The sequence below is a fragment of the Gavialis gangeticus genome, unplaced genomic scaffold, assembly GCF_001723915.1.
Source record: "Gavialis gangeticus isolate Ggan-Ray unplaced genomic scaffold, GavGan_comp1, whole genome shotgun sequence".
NCBI lineage: Eukaryota > Metazoa > Chordata > Crocodylia > Gavialidae > Gavialis > Gavialis gangeticus.
This window is the reverse complement of record NW_017728994.1, coordinates 8,672,019-8,680,138: the sequence shown is the minus strand read 5'-3', so window position 1 is coordinate 8,680,138 and position 8,120 is coordinate 8,672,019. Positions and strand designations below refer to the sequence as shown.

General features: G+C 40.7%; 1 long non-coding RNA gene across 1 annotated transcript; it reads right to left on the bottom strand.

Annotated features, from left to right (window-relative positions):
• Nucleotides 1-506: 506 nt before the first annotated feature.
• Nucleotides 507-7,593, bottom strand: LOC109287324. The gene is made up of 3 exons (XR_002094834.1): nt 7,388-7,593; nt 6,020-6,021; nt 507-517 (listed from the first exon to the last, which is right to left on the bottom strand). It is a non-coding gene; the product is annotated as an uncharacterized LOC109287324 (long non-coding RNA).
• Nucleotides 7,594-8,120: the final 527 nt, after the last annotated feature.

Here is an 8,120-nt window from a genome sequence, read left to right as displayed (position 1 = left end):
TTTGCCATCTGACATGGGGACTACTGTGGGGTGATCAAAGGTGATGAGCACATGTTGCTGTGTGCACTTCCTGTTGTATCTTGTATAGGGCAAGATACAAGAAACAAGTACACTCATTGTAGCCCACTTAACAGCAGGAAGGGAAAGAAAGAAAGGCAGTTGCTGAGAGGCAAAGTTCATCACATTGGGACTTCATAAAATTTATCTGCCACATTTGCCAATAAAGCCGAGTCACAATGTCAGTCATGATACAAAAACAAGCAACATGACTGTGGGATTACCATGTATTCCCTATGATTGCAGTTCACAATAAAATGTTTCTCCACTGCTTTAAGGATAAGTAGCTCTACTTTGGGTACATGACAGCAAAATAAATGGATAACCCATGTGTGAGTTTTTGGGGTTTTTTTAGAAATAATCTCTATATAACTTGTGTAGCATGATCTGTCTTTTCTGCCTTATTGTTAGCACTGAGAACATTTGCATGAAATTAGGAAGCTAGCATTTCAAAGTTTACCTGCTTCTATTGATCATTCTATGTCTGAGGTCATAATTGTTTCCATAACAACTAACTGAGATGTTAAGTATCTGATTGATGGTAGGAAATAGTCAGAAGATAAAAACACTTATTTCACAATTATTTTCCATGAAGATATCTTTAAAATAAAGAAGGAGAAGAGGTAGTAACAGTCGAGTTACAGAAGACATAGTAAGGTAATTGTAAAATGAAATAATTTATATGAATCTGGAACTCTACACAAAATTGAAAACCTTCTAAAGCCATTTTTGGTTTGTCTTATGGAGGATGGTCTGTTTTCAAGGACTATATTTAAAATTAATTAGATCACAGTATATGTTGACATAGATTCTAGTAATTCACTTCTTTATTGTAGAATCATGACTTGTAATAGCATTTCAGACTAATACAAACATGTTTCATAAGAGCAAAGCTTTGAAATTCTCAGTGAATAACTTCAATAATGAATTTTTGCCTTTTAAGATTTTTTAAAAATTAGACATTGGTGAGAATGGGTTGATGATTTTAAGAACCATTCTCTGGAGCCCTTACCTCTTTCTACCATTTCTTTTTATTGTTAAATTTAACATTGTATTCATATTTTTGAATTTTGGGTAGAATGTAATAATCCCATAACACAATAATGGTTATTCTTACATGATTTTCAGAACAAACAGCAAAGAAGAATTACGTAAAATCATATAAAATTTGTTTTTATGACCTTTCTGGCAAAAGTTTCTCATTTAAAATGCAAGATTCAAACAGTGTTAATTTGAAGACAGATTGGTACTTGGTATTTTGTTTACTCTTCTGATTATTTTTCTGAGAATATCAACAGATGCAGAAAATTTGTCTTTTCATTTGTACTACTACAGCCTTTATTTGTATCAGCTTTTAGTTTCTGACTTCAGCTTCAAAATGTTCTAAATAATACCGTATGCTAAATTTCTTTGCCTCAACTGTGTGCTAGACTTAATATTCAAGTTGCCCCACACTTTTTTTTCACAGTTTCTGATATTATTAGGTATTGACAACTATCCTCATTAATCTGCCTTGCCAGTCATGAATGACAGGAAGCATTTGTAAATGATGAGACAAAGCTTTAGCTTTCAATTCATAAATCTAGAATTGATGATATTCCTGGATTTGTACCAACTTTAACCCATGTTATTCATGTCATCTGTCTGAACTTGCAATTGTTACGACACATTTGATGCCATACTTTGCTCCTCAGTCAACCTGTGTAGATCTGGGGTAACTCTTGATTTTGATATGCTGAGCAGAGCTTAATGACCTTCTTTGAGTTCTAATAATAGAAATATTTTGCATTCAACCAGCACAATTAGACAAGTAATGCATTTCCACTAAATTCACTGTAATTAATTGCCAACAAATTCATAGCAATCTCTGCCAGACAGCTGCAATTTGTCTGTACTCTGAGCCTCCATGGAGCATGGTCTTCAAAGTCTCTTGGCTTGCTGTCCTGATTTAAGAAGCTGGATGCCTCCTTTTGATTATGTCTCATCTGTCTTCTCTCTCTAAAACCCCCTCCATATATATGCTGCACTTTTTTTAGGAAGTAATACTACTTCTATCTTTCCAATTTTCCCTGTGTGATGCTGCCCATCCTTTTTCAAACCAGTGTAAATTGTTTCATTTCAAGTCAGCAAAAAGATCCTTAGAAACATACTGTTAGTTGTTAAATGAATAAGGTATAGAGTTGCTTTTCACACAGAGACAAAAAGGCAGATTTGCTGCAATAGTCTATTTATAAAATGTGTTTTCTATTCCCTCAAACTCACAGCAAAGCTTTAGATGAAAGAGGCACATGCATAGAGTTCAAAGCCTTCTATGTTTTATCTGTATTCCCACAAGAAAGATGGATGCGAAAAGGTGGACTGCTAAAGCCTGACTAGAATCTTCTCATCAGCTTGGCTAAAATAATAATAAGTAAAGTCAGCCCAGATTTTGATGAATTGACTGGCCACTGCTCAGATGAGGGTTGTGGGAGAAATCAAAAAGGCTGAGTCAGGGCCACTCAAGGAATGAAGAGATAAAGCTGATGACCTACATGGTTACTCAAAGGGAGCAGGGTGGGGTGTATGTGGCCCAGAACCAGGCAGTGTGAGAGCGGCCTGGTGAGAGCAGGAGTAGTGTCAAAGGCCCCACTGAGAGTGGGGCAGAGTGAGTGTGGACCAGGACAGGGCAATATGCAAGAGGCCTAACAATTAACTGAGTTTGGCCCAGCCTAAAGCTAGAGCTGCAACAAACTGTATGTCATCTGCGAGGCATGGAACGTGATAAGGGTCAGGTTGGAATTGTGTAAGAACTGCCCTTGACATCAGGGTGCTTATTTAGCAACAAGGCATGGCAGGAGAGGTAGGAGGGTGGTTTGCCCATAGACAGGTGGCAGGCCAGTACTGGGACCAGGTCTGGGAGTTTGCCTCTGTCACAATGTGGAAACTAATTTTCAAAGTATGGATTTTCCTTTCTTTACCAGTGCCAGGAACTTCTAGATAGTTGTTGCTGACCTGCTGCTGTTTGTGCTTGCCCCACCCTGGCACTGTTGCCCTTAAAGCAACAGTAACCAGGAATTATTTTGAGGTTCCTGGCATGGCAATATTGCCAGGGTGCAGACTGTGAGGAGTTGGGAGGCAATTTCCTAACTCCTAACTTGGCACTGAGGGTGGGTGTCCCTCTTGCCCACCCTAGGTACACTACTGGGTATTAGCCATAGACACGGCATAGAGTCAACATATTATATTAAGACTGCATGTAAAATGAAATGGGATAAAGTTGCAGTGGACTTGAGTTTTAGACTAACAGTATGATCCAAACAACTTCTGGATCTCCAACAACCACTGAGATTGCTTACGAGATCGTTTAAAAAGGAGCTTGGAAGGGAAAAATATCCTTCTGTTTTAGGGCAAAAGGCAAACTGTAACTGGGAAGATTAGGAAAAAACTCCCCCCAGGTTCTTCTATAACTGTGCATTCAGGATCTCTTTCAGCCTTCCTTTGACAGATCTAGAGACACAACTGGCTAGACAGTTGTGTAATTTTGAACTTCTTTGACCATTTCTATATTCTTACATTATTCAGCATATCCCCTCTCTATAAATAAACATAAGGAATAGTGGCATTATATCTATATGCTGTTATACCTTTGGAAATCTGAGCTCCACATCAACTGTCAAGATTGAGGATTTAGACCTTTGAGGATTCAGACCTTCAGCACAAAGGAATATCCATTCTGATTTGCCTTTTCTAGTCTTGTGTTCAGAAGATTGTATGGGGGGGGGGGGGTTCTCTTCCTCTTTCCTGGCTGTATGAATCTAGAGATATTATAAGAATCAATTGGTTAGAACATTTTGAATGGAATTTCATGTTGAAACAAAAATGCTTTGCAGAGACATGTCAAGTATGATAAAAAGTGTTTTTGAGAGACTGAGAGTGGGAAGCAAATCATTGTGTCTGACTTCCAGGTTCAAATTGCTGCTCTATACCATTCAAAACCAAGATTTTTATCCTAGGATCTTCCGTAGCCCAGGTTGATATAGTCAACACATATACATGTATCCCTTTTGCTGATTCACAAACATCAAGTTTCCTGTCAGAAATAGGTAATCTGATGCTGATTATGTTTTCAGAAAAATATTTTGCCTAAAAGTTTGTAGAATGGCAGTCTAGTCCCACACTTTCCATAGATTACGGTAGCATAGATCCATTATGTATTCTTGTTATCACAGAATCCAGGCATGAAAACAGTGACTCCAAAAGTGCCAGCATGTGATGGGTTTTTAACAAATGCAGCGTTGCATGGAGAGAAGCATGTAGCATCAGGCTTTTGCCTTGAGACATATAGATGAAACATGTAAATCTTTTGCTTAAGGCTGTAAGTGGCAAGAACTCACATTTATTAAACATGAAAAATCCAGCAATTACATTAAGAAGATAAATAGGGGTCTGCAAAGTGGGAATTATTCAGTTTGGATCTGGCCCAATTTGGGGGACAGTGATTCAATTAACTGATTCACATCACTGTCCCGATTCAATTCAGCTGAATCTGAAGATTCAATTTTGGTTTAGAGAATCAGCGATTCAGCACTAGACACAACTTTACATGTTTTTTCTATGTACTTTGAGGTACCAGGCACAGGTCATGAACACTGAGATGGTGGGGCAGATGGAGCATCCCACGAGACCTCGGGGGGGGGTCCCCTCAGTGGTGGACCTGGAAGTGGACCAGAAGTAAAAAGTCCAGTCCACTTCTGGGTCCGCTACCAAGCATGAGGGGGACCCCCCGATGCCTCCCCAGCTTGGTGATCAGCTGTGGGGGGAACCCTGGGTGTGCCCCCAGATTCAGGAGGCACCAATTGCCAAGCCAAGGGATGTGGGGGGTCCCCCACACACTCCACATTGAACATGGAAGTGGACTGGAAGTACTTCTGGTCCACTTGTAGGTCTGCTGCCAAGCACACAGGGGACTCCCCCACACTCCCATGGGATGTTCCACCTGCCCCACCATTTCAGCATTCTTGAGCCACGCCTGGTACCTTGAGGTATGTAGAAAAAACATATAAAGCTGTGTCTGTGGCCAAATTGGTGAATCTCTCCATATCAAAATAAAGGCTTCCAATTTGATTCAGAGAGTTTAATGGGTCTCCTGATTCAATTCAATTTGGAGATTTGGCTGCCAAATAGGGCCAAATCTCCTCTGAATTGAATCAGCAACCAAAGTTTCATATGGCCCTAAAGATAAATATCCTCTCTGTTAGTTCTTGGCTTATTCCTGTTAACCTCTTAAAAATCTTAGTGTATAGTTATGAAACAATTTTGACACATGGGGAAATATGGCTAGTTTTCCAAACATTTTTTATTTACTTGTGTGTTTAAATTCATTTATAAACTTTTATTTTACTTCCCATAGAAATAGCCAGATTGATAGCCTTAGAGGCTGTTTATAGAACTGTTCTGGCCTGCATGACATAACATTAATGCTTGATTTTTCCATGCAGTCTTGCCAATATGTCATAGTGCAGACATGAAAATTCCATCAGAAATAGGGAGAAGGCAGAGTATTTTTCAAGATAAATTAGTCCTTGCTTCTTCTTTTGAGGCAACCAGCATTATATGTGTCTGCCTGTTGCAAACTGGAACCACCAAATTGCATCTAAATAGTCCGCTTATGTTGTCAGACTTGGACTCATGGTCTTAAAGGAAAAAGCTCCCCATCCTATTACCACACCAACAGCAACCAAATCAAAAACAAAAAAAAGAACACCACCTCTTTAATGCTCCACAAGTATTTTTCTAGGCTGTCTCATGTCCCATGCCATTTTATACAACTACTGGGAGTACATTAAAGACAGGAGGTTCAGGGCTCACTCATGTCAGTGTGCATTTGACATGTGGCTGTAAGGAAGAATCATTATACCACTGTTCAGTGTCTAAGTCTGATTGTCTAGATAAAGAGTGGATAAAATGGTTGGTGCCTGTGGACAACTTCCAGTCCATGAATTGCACAATGGAAAAAGTCATATCTAAAATAAGAAAGATCAGCCACCTGGGCAGACTTTCTCTGCATCAATGTCTTATGAGCACCTGAAGAAAGGCTTGATATTAACTACTGTGAGATTTTATTATGGCAGGTAATTGGAAGATTATAAGGATGACAATTTAATGTGGTTTTTTTTTAAGAAAGTCTCTTAAGCCAGAGAGGCTGTGTATGAACACAATCAAACAGCTAAGACTGTCTGGTCATTTTGCCTTAACTGGCTTTAAAATAAAAAAAAAATTATCTGCCAAGCTATCAAAAACTCAGGTCCCTATCAGGCCATTAGTTTTTAAGCAGATTTGTCCATGGACATCAAAGGCTAGGTATGATAGGAGGGCTTTTTCAATGCACTACCCAGGCCAGGATGGCATTCTGTTGCCACAGCGCCTCCACCTGATTGCAAGTTCTTGTTTTGACAGGAAAATTTGTTCTGGTGGCAAATTCAATATCATGTCCCAGGCTGGCAATTCCTCTATAGTAGAATTCTATTACCTTTTCATAAATTAGAACACCAGTCATCTAGGTTCTGCTAGCATGTCTGGGATATACAGTGTACTGAGATATTGAAGAGAGAATTCTAAACCTTGGCACTTTTACAATAAAAATGGTGATTAGAAAGGTCTGCATTCATATGCTTATAAAAATTTTAGACCACATCATCATACATACTGGGCTGTGCCATTTGCTGTGGCACCAGTTTACTTGTAAGTAAATTATTCATGAATAAATAATGAGTAAATAAGAGGGCTGGCAGCACTCTTCAAAAGCCAGCCCCTCCCACTGCTCCCTGGCCAGCCACTTCCCTGGCCTGGAGTAGCAGCACACACAGCACAGGAGCAGCATGTGGTAGCACCCTTCTCACCACCTCTGCCTCCCTGTGCCATGGCTGCTCCTGCCTCTGCCCCTGGCAGCAATGACTGGGCAGTGATGACCAGTACTCTTCACTTTGGCTGATTCCCACACTGGTCTTGCTGGCCTACACCAACCACAGCCATCTCGCCCCTCCTGGTTTCCACATATGCAGTGACTGCCTTCCCAGGACTATTGTCATGCACTTGCCACCTTGACCCTGTCTGCCTCGCCCTTGGCCATGCACTTTCCACAATGACCTCATCATAGACATCAATGATGGGCTTCAGGATGACACTGCTGGGGCTGTTGTCAGCCTCCTGGGCGCCCATCCTCACCACCTCAGGGCCCGATGGGCCAGCCAGGACTGGTGGTGGCACACTGTCCAGCATACCTGAGATGATGAGAAGTGGCTGGAGACATTCTGTATGATCAACAGTAAAGAACCTTTTTCCTCATGAAAACTGTTAGATCCCGACTCCATGCAGTACCCAACGACTAGGGAGACGATGGTCCAATTACCCGTGGATCCTGTTACTCATTAGCCAGAGCAGAGCGGGGATAAAACACCAGCACGCATTGCTTTCAAGAGCTTTATTCAGAATGGAGACAGATTCGGACAAGGGCCTCACACCATAAGAGATGGGGTCCTGCCCTGAATAATAGGTTCATCCTACATTTATAAATTTTTGTTTATACTCATTAACATTCACTCCTCCCTTGTCCCGCCTTCAGTTCCACCCATTTCTCCTCCCATCGCAAGCTCCACCTCTGTTTATAGTTTGCTTCATTAGCATGGAATTGCCCATGCATTTTACTAATTTAAATGTCTTTTTCCTATGAGCGCATGTCTAAGACCTTGACTCCGGCTGTTCGGTCAATGGGCAGACTTCGTCCAAAATCTGGAAGCTTCTGGAGGCCTCTTCACTAATCATCATTCCCCTTTTTGCATACACTCATCTCGGATTCTGCTACCAATTACGTGTTGTTTTTCACGTCCCAGTCTGTTTTTCTATCTCATGTTGTACCATCTTCCACATTCCTAAAACAACACCTCATTCACAGCACACAGATTTACTTTTCCCTCAGAAAATGGTTGACAGTTAAAATGGTTACTTAGCATAAGCAAATGGCTGGCTTAGATATCATTCTGCCTTGTGGTCAACAGCTTTGCCAGGCCACAGGTCATGCCTTTGTA